Raw genomic sequence first — 18,892 nt, 5'->3', positions numbered from 1 at the left:
AACCCAAACCCTCCCTTTGCAGATGTGGATCAGTCTGTCGCCGCTCCCCAGGGTTTTGTATCCTGATCCCGGCATCTTTCCTGGGCTCCCACCTCGCTCCTCCCCCAGGCCCCTGCAGGACTCCACGGGGTTATTTATGCAGGCTGAATCAAGCTGCTGACTTCAGCCCCGTAAAACAGTGGCCGGGAGCCTGACACCGGGGCCCAGATCTGCCAGCAGTTTTATAAGCCTCGGTAAATGCAGGTGGCTCCTCCCTCTGCCTTTGTGGGGCTTGCACTGCAGCAGTTTGCAGGCTGGCAAGCAGCTATGAGGCTCGCTGAAGGAGGGGCCCACGTGAATGAGGATGTGGCTCAGGCCTGGAAAAGCCGCCACTGCTTATTTGATCACACAGAGGCCGCCTGACACCACACAGAGGGAGCGCGGGGTGGCGAGGTCCTGGAGCACCCGCCATCCTCCTCAGACTGGGAAGATTGTAACCACAATTCTCCAAACAGAGAAGCTTAGGAAAGGCAAGTTTATCAACTAAATAAAGGCTGGAGGACACGCCAGTGTCTTGTGATAGCTTCTCCTCTTTTAAGCATCATGAACTCCAAGAAATGTGGTGCCCAGCTTCCTGCAGTAATGGGACCTTGATAAAGACATCACACAGAATCTCAGAGAAGCAGAAATATTCCTGTCTCTGCTCACATTCCAGCCACAATAAACACACACACACATCCCCGCTCTTTCAAGCTGAAATGTTTCGCATGTGGAAGTTGATTATGTTGAATGAGCACATCCGTGTAGCTCTCACCCAGGTTAACTTGTAAGACTGAGCTTCACAGAACCAGTCAGCAGACACAAACCTGCCACTCAGCACATCCGCGTCCAATACAGTGACCCTGCACTAGGCATGGGCTGCTGTGACAGTAGCTAACACAATACAACTTGTGTTATAGTGACCATTTTACCAGCATGATCTCATGTATTCAGTCCACAGAAACACAACTTTATATGGGTTGGAACCTCTATTTTCCTATCTTTTGTGATAGACATTGTGGCTTAGAAAGCTTCAATAATGGCCAAAGTTAGCAAGTGGCAGGAGTTGCTTTGAGTCCATATCCCACAGTTTGTATCAGCTAGCTATTGCCACAAAGGTGCAGCATAACAAATCACCCCAAAACACAATGGCTTCAAAAAACAGCAATTTATTCTCAGGAACATATGGGTGGGCAGGAGGTCCACTGATCTAGCATGAGTGCCGCTGGGGGTAGCTCTGTCCCACATGACTCTCATCCTTTTCCTGGGACCAGTGAACTGGCCAGAGCACGTTCTTCTGATTATGATGGCAGATGTACACGCACACACACGTGAAAATGCACAAGTCTTTGGTCTGGTCTCAGAACTGGCACGGCTGTCTTCCCACTCTACTGGAGAAAAAGTCACAGAGCCAAACCCAGAGCCAAGGAATAAGAAAATCCACATCATACCTTTTATGGGGAGAACTGCAAATCCATCAGGCAAAGAACATGGAAGGGGAAGCAGGGAGAATTGAGGCCAGTACTCAGGATACCTCCTCCGGGCTCTCAGCCTCCACACTGTCTCCCTAGAACTGTGCCTGTAGGGTTAACCTTTCTGGGAGCTTGAGAAACTCATCCTAATGTATATTGTTTAATGTTGGGAGATAAAATATCTTCTCGTTAAGAATGCTGGTATTGGCATGAACAGCAGAAGACTAGCTTCCTCAATCCCAGCTGTCATCCTCTAACTAGGGCACCTTGACCAATTTCCTTAAACTCTCAAAGCTTCATTTTCTTTGTTAATAATCAATGCCATGTGCTTATCCTGGTGGTATCAATGCTTCCTGCTGATTTAGAATTTACAGGTCTGCAAGTGGTCAACGTCTTAGGTTTTCTTCAGCAAGTACCCATGATATGGCAATGGATGGGGTAACTTTTTCTGGAAGGGCAAGCTGACAATGAGCTCCTTTACTCAGAAGACCGCCCTCTCCCTCTCCAAGATACAGAGATAATGATGAAGAGGGCTACTCCCTCTCCTGACTTCAAGCAACTACAGATGAGGTTTGCTTCCCCCAACTTGAGCCGTCGGACCCATGTAATGCCTGGGGTGAGTGTGCTCCACAAAGTGAGGTGACGGTAGGCACCGGGGCTGGACCTGGCTCCTCTCTTGCTCTGCAGAAGTAAGGCTGTGCCCAGGTCTGGCCAAGGCAGCTAGAGAAAGGACTGGAGATGAACTGGTCAGTTCACCATCGACCCCCCCATCTTCAAGGTCCTAGCCTAGAAGGTAAAGTAGGGGTCAGCTTTGCAGAGTGGTTAGGTACACGGGCTCTGCAGCCAGAAGGCCTGGTGCAAATCCACGGGATAGGCACAATGTACCTCCCTCACCCACCTTAGATGAGCAGAGTGCCCTGCGCCTGGGAGACACGTGAGACCAAAGGACCGATCCATCCATCAGAAGGGACTTTGCGTTTTAATGAAGGATGGCAAGAACAAGCAGACGTCTAAGTAGGATACGTCATGGTAGTCAAACTTCAGGTGCACCAGAAGCATGGTTGGATGAGGAATGGCTCCTTCTGAGCACTTTTCAAAGTCTTCCAAAGACCTCAGTGGTCCCCAAACTGGAAAGACCAACAGAATCACACAGGGAGCTCTTAGAAAGGCAGCTCCCCGGGGCCAGGTCTTTCCTCGCTGACTTGGAATTTCTGGGGCTCCACATTCTCAGGCGATGCCTGCTGTTGGTCCAGGGACCACAGTTTAGGGACCATGGATGGATGGCCCCTGCCTCCTCTGGCCAAGTATCTCAGGATAACCCTCCCTGCCTGGACCTCTGCTCACTCTCAGCTATTTCCCTCTCTCTCTGGTACCCACAGCTTATTTTTGTCCTGTCTTCAAGTCACCAGCGTTAAGATTGGAAACTGCGGAAAGGAGACAGGAGGATTTCAGAGTTGTCTCTGAGCATCTAGTCTCCCTGCAATCAGTTCCGTTCCCAGGAACCCACCTCCAACGCTGGCAGAGCTGAAGTCGCTGCAAGCAGCCCACCCCATCCTCATAGAAATGTGTGCATGGAAGAATCTCTGTCAGTTCCCTGTATTTGATAGAGATGAGAGATGCATTCCTCTGGGTTGCCCTGGGTCATCCATGTGGGCGTTTTATTCACAATTTTTTTTTCATTAGAAATCTCTCTGAGGTAAAACCTCTCCCGTATATTAATTAGCTGGGACTGAGAACTAGTGACTTTCAGTGAGCCACGTTTAAATATACCTAGAGACAGTTTCGCTGAAATTCCTCTCCTCGCCACATTTTCTAAACAACTCTACAGAGGCACTCTTGTCTTCTGCAGGTTCCTCTTACAATCACTGCTTCCCTGGTGTCGCCTCCACCTTGAAAAATGGAGCTTGATGAATACCTGCCAACAAAGGGCATTTGCTGGGGACTGGCTCCTTGAAGGGACTCTGATGAACAGTGGCAATTATAAAGGCAAAATTAGAAAGGGGGCTGAGGGGGAAGGGCAGAAGAGACGGTGAGACACGAGAGGACGGGATTCTTCCGAAGTCACGTGTGTGTGTGCAGGTGTCTGTGTGTGAGCGTGTGCGTGCTATTTCTGTCACCCCCTTCCTCCACTACGCCAGAAACCCAACAAACTGCTTTATTAGAAAAAATATAACAAATTCAGAACCCTAGGTACCTGGATTATCATATCCAGATCCCTAAAACTCCTCCTGAATAGCTTGGCATGAAGCCATTATGATTACACACCAAAACCTTACCAGCTTAGTTATAAGGACGCAGGTCATAGAAACAGTTTCCTGGGGAACTCTTACTTCTGATCAACACAGAGATCGTGAAGCTTATTAGAGCAAATTACAGGACATCCGTGCGATGGAATCAGAGCCGCCATAAAGAGCCTGCATCTGGTTACTCTTGGAAGGTGGGATTGTGTGCTCTTTCGCTTTCCTCCTTTCTATCTTTATTTTCTAGACTGCTCAGCAAGGAACTTCCCCATGAAGTGAGCTTCCTTTCTACCCCACCCTGTCTCACGCCCACGTCTATGGTGGGTGGGGAGGAGGTTGTCCTGGTTCCCATAATGCCCTATGATGACATCTACCGTGGCACTCACCAAATTATATTTTAATTACCTACCTATCTACCTATTCAACTTGTCTTGCCCATGAAGCTATGAGATCCTTGAGGTCAGAGATTGTGTCTTACTCATCTGTGTCTTCTGAGCCACTAGCCCTGTGTCTACTACATGGTCATTGCTAAGTATTTGCTGAATGAATGAAAGACCCAGACCATGAACAGTGGTTGTCTCCAGGCGGCGATTTTTATTTATTTCTCTTTGCTTTGTCTTATTCCAAGACTTTTTATGTTGGGAATGGATTACTTCTACAATCAGATAAAAAATATTGCTAATAACTGAGCCACTCCTTCCCTGTAGTTGATCTAAGTAAAGAAAACAAGTTGACTAATTAAATCAATGAACATTTTTTTGCTTGGCGCCTATTATATGCTCTATGTGTGTAGATCTTTGCTGTATTTAAAGAGTCTCCCACTTAAAATACTTTAAGCTTCTTAACCGAATATATTCCCATTTAGAATTTCTCTATATGTCACTCTACTTTAGAGTTGAAAAGTTTGTGTAGAGTGAACCGCTGTATGACCCCATCCGTAGTTTAAGATACACAGGTGGATGGCTGTAAGGAAAATAGGCTTTTTGCCTCCATGAACTGGGATGAGTGGAATGCACTTTTAAAATACATGCACCTACTTGCCTAAGTCTTAAAATCCTCTTATTTCCAGCTCATGTAAACCCCTGTAGGGAAGTGACGTTTTTGTCTCTTAACAAAGGACAGTCCTAGGAGATGAGTTTTTTTGTATACGGAGAGGAACAAATTGTCCTGACTTGAGGGTCCATCCATCTTACAGGTGGAAGGCAGGAGGGGATGCTAATGAGAGTCAGAGTTTGGGGCAGTCTGACTGAAGTCACTTCCTAAGCCAGAGTGACAGAGCAATGACAAAGCAGGGAAACAGGAAGCCTGGGGTCTCCAGCTCCTTTCTCAACTTCTTCAATGACATCTGAGAAAGAAAGCAACCCCTCCCCATGTCTCCCCTTTCCCACCACATCTGGGAACTAATGTGACCTTACATCTTGGCCTCAGTGTTAATCACGAGGTGACCTGATGCTTCCTGCCCAGCCATGTGCTCTCCCATTGGACTTAAATAATCTCAGAACATCTACCCAGAACTCGTCACACAAGACACCCAACCCCCCCCCCCCGCCAATCTTTTCAAACAAGTCACTGCTACATCATGACCAGTTCTAGCTTTATTGTGGCTTTAATCTGCCCTCTCTGTAGGTAAGATCTTTTGAGATACCCACTCACAGAGCTGACCCTGCTTTCCAACAAAATCCAGGCTGGAGTAAACCTTGCTTCCTTAGATCCTTGCCCAAATCACACAACAGGATCCCAAATTCTATAACGGATTCTTTCAAACACTCTCTTATACTGAGACACCCTGGTTCCCCACGGTGTGGTCTCTCTCGCTGCAGCCAGTAATAAACCCCCCTTGTCCAAGTACAGGTGTGTTCCTGGGGGCCTTCACCTGGGGGGCTTGACATGTCTTCAGTATCCAGTTGATGCTTTTGAAGAAGAGTTAAGCACTGTTCGAAGAACGTGGCTGCTTACTTTTGTTTACTGACTACCGAGTACTTTGTCCAGAATCCCTGGGTATCTTGGGTTACACAAGCAATCAGTGTCACCGAGAAACTCCTCCCTTTGCGCTGTTTGTAGTGGTCTCTCAGTCAAACGTGTGTCAAATGTGATCTCCCACATCACCAGCCCGAAATCCTGAATTGGTGAGCAAGTATTTACTGGGCATCTACAGAACAAGCTCTGGGTTAAAGCTTATGGGGGGAAAGCTTTGTCTCTCTAAATTTTTTAAAAATCCACCAAATACTTTATGTGGCGTGGATACAGCACGTTTCTCGTGTGCCCTCTGGAAGCTTACACCTGTGGGGAATACAAGACAAGCACATTCCAATGAGCGTGGGGCTACGAACCAGCTATGACATCCATCAACTCTGTCTAATCATGGAATTGGCAGGTTGCATTAACAAAGGGGTAATTGTTTATTAATGGTTACTAGAAACCTGGGGTTTCCCCCACATGATTTCAAAACACACGGGGCCATTTATTTTAAGTGGTTTCTAGACATTGATAGACTGAATATTCTTTCATGCTGGCAAAGGTGTTAATGCCGTGATGTTAACCAGGGCAACGATACAAAGTATACGATCATGGTACAACCTGAGAACATCTCCAGACAACTGTCCACATGAGGGAAACACCAAGGGGATAGAAAAACCATCTGGTCTCTATAGTGAACAGCTTGTAGAGAAAAAAAATTAAATCTCACAACAAAAATCTGGCAGATGATAAACACATAATTTGTACGTTCATCAGGCAGTTGCTATAGACCAAGATCAATACACAAAGAAAAGGTGCTGTCAGACTCCAGCACCTCTGGCTGGAATGAATATGAGCAGAAGAAACTCGAAATTGAAGCTGATTATAGTTATACTGCCCCAAACACACTGCTCACAAGAAAGCTATTTGTTTTCCTTACAGATGATGGGAAATCCAAACAGAATAAAACGATACAGAATATTGCAAGACAAAGCCTTTCTGTGGGCATTTCTAGCTCATTTTGGAAACAAAACGTAATGGTATTCCCGTGAGAAAAATCTGTTCTCCCATGATGGCCAAGGCAGTTTTGCAGATTTGAAGGTAACACCCAATCCGAAGATGATTGCGACTCAAGCCCTTCAGTGGAATAAATGAAACTTCCAAGAAACCCCCAGTTCATCAGCACAGATACGTCTTCCCTGGATGTTTCTACTGGCTTTGTCTCTCTTGGTTCACCCTGTGGGCAGCCCCAGGCTGTGTTTAGCTTATAGTTTGACTTCAACAAACTCAGCGTCATCCTGAGCCTTAATTGGGCTCAAGACACCCTACAACCAAGCAGCTTTGCTTGGGTGTGTCTAACAGATGTGCACCCAGGTCATGGGGCTTCTCAGAAAACAGAACTGAAACTGAGCTCAGGCTTGGCCTGCTTCAGCTCAACGACTTCAACACGGCCAAGTCATTTTTCATCTGATTTCCATCTGTCTCTGTACAGCAATGATCTGAGGAGCTGGCAACGGAAGATCATAATAACTCTACTGAATAGGGCATCTTAAGTTTTTCAAAGTCCTTCTAAAGCCATTCAATGTATATTTGTGGGTGTAATTATCTCACCCAAAATACAGCCTCCCTTTTCCCTCTGCTCCCTGATCCCATCACACAGAGGTAACCACTGTTACCAGCTTTGTATGAATCTTTCTATGCTCAACACTTTTTTTTTTTTTTGTGGTATGTGGGCCTCTCACTGTTGTGGCCTCTCCCGTTGTGGAGCACAGGCTCCGGATGCGCAGGCTCAGCGGCCATGGCTCATGGGCCCAGCTGCTCCGCAGCATGTGGGATCCTCCCAGACCGGGGCACGAACCCATGTCCCCTGCATCGGCAGGCGGACTCTCAACCACTGCGCCACCAGGGAAGCCCAACACTTATTTTTTCAAAACGAAAGTTGTCTCACATTTTTCATCACTTTCTGCAACTTGCTATTTTACTCTATGACTCAGAATCTGTTTGTCCCTGTGACTTGTTAATTGGCTGTAGAATGTTGGTATGAAGGTAAGAAGATATCTTCATTTATCCATAAATTCCCCTCATTCCTTCCAATGACAATGTTGCAATAAATATCTTTGAACATGAAAAAATTACAATGTCCTGGCAAGCTTGCAAACTTTTCTTACCTCTAAGCTTTTAGTATAACGTAGGTGGTTTCACGCCTCTAAGGCTCTTGTCTCCCCCCAAACATAACCCCATGAAGACCCTGCAGTTAATAAAATGAGCTTGGGAACAACTTTTCACGAGATGGCATTTCTTTCCTCTTAGTTTCAAATGCAAGAGTTATAGACATTTAAAAAAAATGCCTTTCTGTCTTTTACTCCCACATTTAACTGAGCGCCAAGTCCTGCCATTTCTCGCTTTTTAAACATTCCTTAAATGAACCCACTCTTTTTCCATCTCCCATCCCAGTCAACTACACTCTTATGATCTGGATTACTGTAACCACCTCCCAGTTAACCCCTCTTATTGCCCCTTAATCCATGGTCTTTCTGTGAAACCAGAAAAGGCAACAGAATCAGTGAGCATTTAGTCAGATTCAGACACATTCAAGAACCAGTGAAATCTGCTATGGTCTGGCCACTGAGAGGTCCTGTCCTCAAAAAACTCACTATTATAAATGTGACCAAAGATATTTGATAGAACTGGAAAACTGGTATAATGGAAAAGGGTATATGTTATTTCAGAATCTGTTCCAAAAGAACAATTAGTTGCCTGCTAATTGCCTACCAAGTGCATCTCTCCAAGATTTTGGTTCCCACGAGGACACAGACCAAGCTTTCTTCACTCTCTTTACCTTCATTTTCCATCCCCACCGTCTCACCTCCTCTTACCCGCACCAGGAGAAGAAAACCTTTTATTGATGTTGTGCTTGGCCACCGTAGGCAGAGTCGCCATGAAATTCACCAAGCTTATGCTTCCGGGCCCCTCATTTACTGTGTCCATGTTCAAGGTCCTGTACCTAATTTTAAGTTAATAATTTTTGTCTTTTTCTTAAAGAGGGCTCCCCAAATTCTGTAAACCCCAGGCCCCACAAACCTGGGCTCTTCCTTGTTGGCCACGGAACAGCTTCACCAAGTTACCCTCAGTTTGCTGCGTCCTCGCCCTCTCTACCATCGTCCCTCTGCTGTCTGCTTCACGTCATTCCACAGCCTAACCTCCTACAGATCAGCGCTCCTGAGATTTTCCCCACATGCATCCCATTTGTTCCTTCTTTTTTTCTCCTCTACACACATCTAACCTCTCTGCTTACCCCTCTGCACCAGAACTTGGTCTTCCCTGCTTTCTCTAACGTTTGCCAACTTAGTATTCCTGGCAGAATTCACGTACATCCTGTTCACTTGTTCTTCCAACTCACTGATAAAGATTTTTAATAAACTCAGTAACCCTTGGGGCATCTGCTAAACACTTTCCAGCAACTAGATCTGCTGCCACTTATTTATCAGTTCCATTACCTTTGGTTTCTGGGTTTGGAGCCAGTTTTCAATCTGCGTCGGAATTCTCCTATTCCAGCCAATTTGAACTTGTTTTGCAAGTCAAATTTCATGAGACGTTTTTATCAAGTGCTTTAGTAAGGTCCAAATAAGTAACATCTGTTATGTTCCTCTTAACCATTCATTCGGGTGATATGTTCGTGTGTGTGTATGTGTGTTCACATACACATTTGTTTTCAAGAAACAAGCTATTAAGTGTGTCTGGCAGTATCAGTCCCTACGAAAACCACGCTGCAATTGGTCCCAGGTTTCATTATTATTCTCTGGTTTGGTGCTAGTTAGTTTCCATCCGTTAGATTTTTCCCTCCTCTTGATAGATGTCTTATACTATAAACAATTATTTTAACTGAACGATGAGGGTGAGCTTATAGGACTGTATTTCACAAGTTGCCTTTTCCTTCATCTGAGGACCTCAGGGGTTTGCTCTGCTCCCAGCTGCTTCTAATCAAAGTTAATTCCTTCACCCGGGCTCCAAGTGCTGGCCCCCTTCCTTCCACGGAGTAAGATGACTCAGGGTACTAGCGAACCAAGCAGACTCTCAATCCCTCCACTTCCCCACAGCTCGCGCCAGCCTCCCGAAGGTAAATTTACCTGTTTTACATGCAACTCACAGTCTCCTCTGCCCATCCCTCTTCATAGCCTGTGGGTCAGTATTTTCCAGAATAGGACCAGTTCCCTATGCGATAAAGCCTCTCTCCTTAACCAGACTTTGGTCAGGCCCCTCGTGCTCTTTTCCCAAATATGCCTCCGCCTTTGCAGACTGCACAGCAGCCCAGTTTTACCATGAAGCCTGATAAGTCCGTTCAGAAAGAGTCCTCCACCCTCCATATCAGATCAAATTCTTGATCAGATATCTCACCACCCTGGGCTGACTTCAGCAAGAATCCTGTGGTCTGTTTAGCCAGCATCTCCCCTCTTACCCCTGATCCCTCCTCATCATAGTTTTTCATCCACGGACACGCACCCTGCTCCTTGGCTATAAATCCCCAATTGTCCTTGTTGTACTTGGAATTGAGCCTGGTTCTATACTGAGGTCTCTTTTCCCCTATTGTCGTAGTTTCTGGGTAAAATCTGTTTTTACTGCTTTACCATCCAGCTCTGGTTCCTTTGCCATACCTCCTCCCCAACTCCAGGGAACGAGACCTGGAGGTGGAGTTAATTCGTGTAAAATCCTCAGGCTCTTGTGATGCTGCTAGGATGGGTTCATGCTAGCCCAGAGGCTTCGTGAAGGAGTGGCAATGAGGAAAAGAGAAAGAGAACGGAGGCTGGAAAGAATATTCCAGACTGAAGATAACTTATACTAGTAGTGATTTGTCGAAGATAGAAGGAGAAGAATTGGCAACATAGAGATTGTATGCCACTATGGAAAACAGTATGGAGGTTCCTCAAAAAACAGAAAATAGAGTTGCCCTGTGATCTAGTAATCCCACTCCTGGGCATATATCCGGGCAAAACTATAATTCAAGAAGATACACACCCCCCTATGTTTGTAGCCGCACTATTTACAATAGGCAGGACGTGGAAGCAACCTAAATGTCCATCAGCAGAAGAATGAATAAAGAAGATATGGTACATATATACAATGGAATATTACTCAGACATAAAACAATGGAATAATGCCATTTGCAGCAACATGTGTGGACCTAGAGATTATCATACTAAGCAAAGTAAGACAGAAAGAGAAAGACAGATACTACATGATATCGCTTATGTGCAGAATCTAAAATATGACACAAATGAACTTATTCATGAAGGAGAAACAGACTCACAGACATAGAGAACAGACTTGTGGTTGCCAAGGGGGAAGGGGGTGGGGGAGGGATGGTTTGGGAGTTTGGGATGAGCAGACGCAAACTAGTATATATAGGATGGATAAACAAGGTCCTACTGTCTAGCACAGGGAACTATATTCAATATCCTGTGATAAACCATCATCGACAAGAATGTGAAAAGGAGAGTGTATGTACGTATAACTGAATCCCTTTGCTGTACAGCAGAAATTAACACAACATTGTAAATCAACTCTACTTCAATAAAATAAAAAATAGAGATGGCATGAGGTGAACACGTAAAGGTCAAGAGAGCTTCAGAGAAATAAAGATCTGCTAAGAACGGTCTGTAATGGGGACAACCAGTCTGTGGTCTGCAAGGTGGAGGTGCTCTGAAAGGGGAAAGCGGTAAGCTTCTTTCTCTCCATTCATCCTACCCCCGAGCTCACAGGAGACGGTGAGCACCCCAATTATCCCCTACAGAGAATGAAAGTCCGGGATCTTGGAGAAGATAGGCTGCCTCTCCCAGTTCCACTTCCTGCATTTCCACGAGGGTGACATGGAGGAAATAAGAGGATCACGGGGTCAACGTGTTTGCGTTCCGCTATGCTTTCAAGTCCTAGAGTCACAAGGTTCATTTCCTGACCCGTTTCTGACACAGCATTGAGGACATCCTGTCCTTCACAAACACATCCAAAAATAAACCCCGACGCTCCAGGAATTGGGTCCTTCTTAGGTTCTGAAATCTGTTCTTTAAAACCACAGACAGACTGTCGTTACTCAGACCGGTGGCTCCCGAGCGACCGTTGTTACTATGAAGAATGACCCTGACGGTAATCTGTGAGTGTCTAAGGGAAAAATTCATAATACATTTGATGGTTGGCGGTCAGCACCTGGGTTCCATTTCTCTGGTTAAATGTTAAAATGAGCATCATGACATTCTATGTGAGAGTGTAATTACTAATATTAGGGCCGTTTGAATATCCCTACACCTTGATGTTGAAGACTCTTCACGACCATTCAAATGCTATCCTCTCAGGTGTCAGCTTCTGTGTATGTTGGGAGTGACATGTCAGGCTCTGTGTTAGGCGGTAGGGAGGGTATCATCTGCCTTGAACTGACCTCTCCACTTTGACCCACCCCATCTCCCTCTTGCTTTCCGTTCTGCACCTCCCCACCTTCCACGCCTACCACCATTACCTCCCTGGTGAAAAAATAAAAATAAGCTCACATACTGCGGAAGGAAAAACTTGTGTGGCCATTCATCAGGCTGGAATAACAGACACAGCCAGCTGCAAAGTTGACAGGAAACACTATTTTTCCCAAGGACATACTGTAACCCTAATGAGTCATAAGAGCCCCGTCTTGGAGTGACTCACTGAGAATCTTTGTTCTCTAAAGTCCTAGACAGGCAGAACCTCCCTCTGCTGGAAATCATTTCAGGAAGAGTGAAACCTCCCACTTTTGCCTGGAAAACCTGGTTACTCTTGGACGTAGGCAAGCAGCGGCGATTTACCAGCCAGGTGTGGGACTTCAGATAAAAGGCTTCCAGGCGCCACGTTCTTTATCTACCTTAACTTTATTGTTTCCACGGAAACACTTTTCGGTCTAGACCTGATATTGGTCTGCACACGACACTACTTTGCCTATCAAAACACCGCTTCATTCAAATATCATCCAGACTCCTCAGAGTCCTAAATGCTTCTGTTTTTTTCTTCCTTTGGCAAGACGCCCACTGAGGCAACCTGCTCACTCATTGCCTTGGTCAGTAAACCCGGATGTGTCAGGCTATCAGCTTCTTCCTGGTGATCTTAAGCTCCCTGGGCTAGGACAGCGAACGCCTAATGTTTATTCTGCCACGAACAGAGTGAATTTCCCCAACGGTTGGCAGAACAGCTACAAGATCCATCAGGTATACTTCTGTATGGTTCTCTTTTTCTCAAAGTATTTAGAAGCTAGAACTTCTACCTTTATTCGGGATATTAATACACAAAATAGGGTGTTTGAATTAGACAAATCTTGCACTCAATACTTTCATGTAAATTTGGAAATAATTACCTTAGACCAGCAATCACAGGAATTTTCTGCAAAGGGGCAGGTATAAATATCCGAGGATTGATCACAGTTAGTTAACTCTGCTGTGTCGCACAAAAGCAGCTGTGGGCAATGCATAAATGAATGAGCACGGATGTGTTCCATTAAAACTTTATTAACCACAACAGGCAGTGGGCCAGATTGGACTCAAGGGCTTTCTGACCTGTGCCCTAGACCATGAGGATAACATAGAATCAGTGTTGGTGACCTGGCTAATTGTCTTCTGCATTGAGGTGTATGTCAAGTATTACTTGACAGCTTAGAGGAGGACAATTGAGTTCTGAAGGACTTTGTGAATCCCCTAAAGAAGACATATTCCTGATCAATGGTACTGATGAAGGACCATAAGAGTTCATGAATATTTGGTACCAGTACTGTTCCTGGTACTTCACATAGAAAGGCAAATCCTCACAGCACTGCCAGGCAGGTGTTTAAAATCCCCATTTTATATGTAGCCTCAGAATAATTATGCATCTTTCCCGGAGTCATTAAACTATGAAATGATGATGCCATGTGCCCTGTAAGCACACCTTAGAAAGATACTAACCTTCCTGGGGTGGGATAGCAAGGAACCGCTGAAGAGGAATTATAAAGTTAAGGTTCATAGTAAATGAACATCCTTAGATTGGAAGGAACCTCTAAATCTCCCATAATTAAAAGCCCAGCCTTTGGGGGAAAACCACACCTGAGCCATTAGGAGTGATGGTGTGAAGAGGGCAGGTAAAGGGGACAAGGGCGGAATTCAGCTCTCCTGGCCCTCAGCCCTTCCTTCTGACCACTGAAGTGAATTTCCCCTTCAACCACAGGATAAAAAATAATTGGATTTCTCTACGTCTTATGAATGTGTAACTTGCAATTCAAAAGAATCTTCATTCTGAAGTGTGTTTAACTTCATCCTCATCTGACCCAGGGGGATTAAAATGAAATAACTAAAAGCAGAACAATGCTGGGGCTGGGCTCTGATGGTCCCCCAGTGCACCTGCTTCCTCCCTGCGCTGTAATTGCGCTGCTGCAGCAGATAAAGGGGCCGGGAGTGCTGCTGCGGAGCCCGGCTGAATACAAAACGCAGTCTCCTCTCCGCCTCCCCTCCCACAATTAATCTTTTCTGCTTTCCGCAGGAACCATACTCTGCATTGTTCAGCATTTGGGTGGGACTTTCCCTTTTGTTATCACCATCGCTGTCTTTGTTTTTGGAAAAGAAGAAAAAACGAAAAAAAAACCCATCCATGGCACATGGACCCTATGTGTGAGGGCAGCTAAGCTTTGAATACAGCACATCCCATGTAAAATTCATGTCTCTCTCTCCCTCTGTCAAGTGGAACTTCGTTCCTATCCCTAAAGAACTTAGGGAAAACAAAGGCAAAATCTTAGGAAAAGCAAAATTTTTCTAAGATTATAATTCCACTATTTTTACTTATTAATACCTAAGGTCACCTTCTAATGAGCAGACTACTTAAAAAAAAAAACAAACACCAAAAACATCATGTGAATGTAGATTTTCCCTTTAATGCGCTGAAAGAAACCAATATTTCTGAACTCCTTTACCCTTCACTGATGTAGTTGCCATGGAAACCATAACATTACGCCAGGCAGTTACTTCCACATTACATAATATTATCTAATGCTTAGTTACTCTTGAACAAATGTGTTTATTCAGTAGCTTTTTGTCCATGTAATCAACCACATCTGCTTTGATTTGATTAAACAAGGAGCCGGGGCAAAAATCATCTATTGCAATGCACTTTGTGCCTGTTACTCATCCAGAAAATGACATGCTCTGATTTGCCAGAGAGACTGTATGTGAATTTGTGGGAAGAGGGTCTGGTGCTGCTGACACAGTACATGGTTATGGATTAAAGTAATTAAGATGAAAAGGATATGAAGTTAGAAACTAGAGCAGAAACATTGAAGATGAAATTCCAATAGTTTTGAACGGTTTGGTTTTTTTTTTACAAAGGTAGGAGACAGCTCAGATTCTTAGGAAGTCTGTATGTATTGGTAAGGTAACTTAGGGGAAAAAAAAGTTTGCTAGTAAAACTCTTGTTCCAGTGAGGAACATTATTCCCCAGGTTAGCAGTGCGTTGATACATGGTTATTATTGATTCACATGTTATTTGTGAGACCATAACTGACAACCGATTCTCAATTACCCAGTTAGTTATGTCATCAGACAGTCTCTTTCTCTTCTGACTCATTTTACACATACTTTTGGTTATTTCTTAATGAGTGACAATAATAGCATACCCAGACATAAATAGTATTTGTCGAGATGAAATTCTTTAAGAAGTATTGAAACTTGCTTTTGCCCATAGGCGGGGTCTACTGTTTCCATACACAGCAAGATCTAGAGGAATTTATTCTCCTGCGTCTTCCCTTCCCTCTTCCCTTCCTCCTTTCTTTCTTTTTTTCTTTCTCTCTTCCTTTCTTTCTTTCTCTCTCTCTTTTCATCTGCCTGTCTTTCTAAAATACTTAGCACTTTAGATAGATGTTAAAAAGATTTATTGAGAAATGAATTGAATCCCTTCCCTGGCTTTTCAAAACCACGTTACTAAATATTTGTATAACTATATAACCTATTTAGTGAGTTTCCAATGTCCTCTTTAAGTACATTTTTATTAAAGACACAGTGACAACGTGCATAATTCTTTTAGAAAAAAAAAGATAGTTAAGCTAAAAGTCCGTTAAAACTACTCAGAACTCTCACCACCCCAAAATAACAACTTGTGCCGTTTCTATGCAAATGGAAATAGCATTTAATTAGAGTTTCTAAAAGAATACCTCTAGTTCTGCTTTGCTCTGTAACGCCTTTCTTCCTGTATTTTCTTCTGTCTGTTGATTCTCTTCTGTTCTGCGCTGGCATGCCACTTTATTTCAGCACCCTAATTTTTTTTGCATGTAATCTTTAGTCTTTGCACCTGCAAAAGCTTAAAGTTGACTTTCCCTACTATTCTAGAGGCTTCATTTCCCTGGGATAGTCTCTCTCTCTTTTCTCTTTCCCACCTACTCTGAGCTGGCGAGCATGACCCACACAGCTTCCTTTGTCTGTTCTATTCTTCCTTCCTCACTCCCTGGGCACCCTTCCCTCCTACCCCACTCACCTCTCAATAGAAGACTCAGTTCAGGCATCAAATCCTGAATAAAGGCCCCACTTCCCGATATCCCTCCTCCCCCAGCTTCCAGCTGGATTTCCCCCTTCTTGATCCACACACTCTGGCTTGTGTATATTTCCATCACAGCACCTATAAAATATTAATTTCTCACTTTTTGGTCAGTCTCTCTCCATCCACGTATGGAACAAGTATTTACAGGGCCCTACTGTGCATCCGTCTCGGCCAATGTGTCAAGAGAGGTGAACGAGACCAAGAGGGTCCAGCGCCTGCAGGAATTTATAGCCCTGCCGCTTGAACCTCTTTGTCTTCTCGGTGCCCAGTGAAATGGCTGACCCACAGACACTGACTAACTGCTTGTTGAATTGTTTTTTTTTAAACGTCCATTTTCATGACATGGTATCACTTAAACTTTACAAAAATAGAAAATATAGATTAACAGGAAAAACCCCACAACTGACCCACACTTTCAAGAGCCAGAAATGAACACTGTCACACTTTTTTTTTTTTTTAAGATGTTGGGAGTAGGAGTTTATTAATTAATTAATTAATTTTTGCTGTGTTGGGTCTTCGTTTCTGTGCGAGGGCTTTCTCTAGTTGTGGCAAGCGGGGGCCACTCTTCATTGCGGTGTGCGGGCCTCTCACTATCGCGGCCTCTCTTATTGCAGAGCACAGGCTCCAGACGCGCAGGCTCAGAAGCTGTGGCGCACGGGCCTAGTTGCTCCGCGGACCAGGGCGCGAACCCGTGTCCCCTGCCTTAGCAGGCAGATTCTCAACCACTGCGTCACCAGGGAAGCCCCTGCCACATTCTTATCTATGTGTTTTCCAAACAAAATTTTCCTTGATGTTAATGAAAATCTTCTTTACAAAAATGGGGTCACATGACAGGTGCTTTTTGTTCTTGAAATGGCCATAGGCATGGCCATCAGCAGTGGCTTCATGTAGGGATAAATGTTTCTAAATGAGGGGATACTCCAGTGGGTGAGTGGATTCTTTAGCCGCTCTGCCTTGGGTCTGGCTCTGTGTATTTTCTGAAACAGTGAACTCGTGACTGACTTTTCCCACTCATCCGGAAACAAGAGCAAGAAAGGACATAGGAACTGGATTCCCTGAACACAGAGGGCTCAATTTCAAAAACAACAGACCAGGATTCGTTGTGCCTTGTCTGTGGTTTCTAATCTAAAATTTCCATTGGCAGTAACTCTCAGGCATCTTGAGGGTCTAATACATGAATTCCTTTATTCGGGTACCTGATTTTGTACTCAGAAGATCTGTGTACGAACAAATCTCAGAATGTAGAATCTGGACTCAGAAGACCGTGGCTTTCAAGTGCTCGTCCTGCTACTGAGGAAACTTTAGACGATTTACAAAATCTCTCTTCTAAGTCTCAGTTTCCTCTTCTGTAAAATGAGAGCGATAATAGAGGATCAATTGAGGTACATACATATATAAAACCCTTAGCCTAATGCTGGCAAATCCCCCCCCACACAACTCAAATACACAAAGATCACACGCTTAACTTTTGGAAAACACATAGTTCTTTTCCCCCTAAAGAAATGCAATATTAATCGTGTTTAAGCTTTGTGTGGTCCCCCTCCACATCTTCTAATAAAATGTTTTCCACTGGCTTGATATCTAATCACCTTATTCTTTTTGATGCTATAATTTACTTGTGCAATATTCACTGCACTTAGAATTTTCATAGTATCCATTTTGCCTTTGTTCAGTCATATAATTATATAAGAGAAATGCTTCTACTTCTTTGACACTTCTGTGACAAGTTTTATTTGGGGAGTGAAATGGAAACTATTTCATAAAATGGAATTTCATGTGGAGAATTGCAAAGTAAGACCGTAAAAGTAGTGGATATTATCATCATTATTATTATTTTTGGTAGTGCCGCACGGCCCACAGGATTCTAGTTCTCCAACCAGGGATCGAACCCGGGCCCTCTGCAGTGAAAGCCCAGAGTCCCAACCACTGGACCCCCAGGGAATTCCCAAGTAGTCGATATTATTATCACCATGCTAGCTCCCTTTGATTGTTCAGAATTTTGCAATGGAGGTCAGTTGGGAAACAGATTATATGCAATGAATGACAGCATGGAGACCACTTTATTTGATATTTCCAAATCACAAAGTGGAATGATCTAGTCCTTATATGATTCAATAGGAAACTCAAAAATCAGACAAGAAAGAAACAAAGCTGACCCTTCAAGTGTGGAGATTCTGAGTTAAAAGAGCCTGAAGCAATTAATCCACCTGGATCAAACAGAAAAGATGATAAAGAATATGAAAGAGACAGAGCAAAGGAGACTGCCAGCTACATTCCCTAAACTCAATATCCCTTCTGATGGCTCTACTTACTACAAGGCCAGTATCATCTACCCTGTGTTCATTAAAATAAGGATGCATATTTATTCTGCTATTAACAAATCAGGAGGCCTTCCTGAAATGCTTGCTTTAGCAATATTTCATAAGGTCAACCCAGCCCGATCCACACTTTCTATTGTGGTGATATTAGTGAGGTTTTGGGGGAAATAATATATATATAAATTTTATGAAAGAACCCTACTTTTCTGCCCTTGGGATGCCTCAATTTATCTATATATTTGTTGAACATTTTGTAAACCTGCTTTGAAGGCAAATGGTCCATAAGCTTTTACTGCACACTGCATTTACTTATTCTCAAAGCATCTCT

Source organism: Grampus griseus, assembly GCF_964374135.1.
Source record: "Grampus griseus genome assembly, chromosome: 2".
Taxonomy (NCBI): domain Eukaryota; kingdom Metazoa; phylum Chordata; class Mammalia; order Artiodactyla; family Delphinidae; genus Grampus; species Grampus griseus.
The sequence above is the reverse complement of the archived record's forward strand: the minus strand, read 5'-3'. Positions refer to the sequence as shown.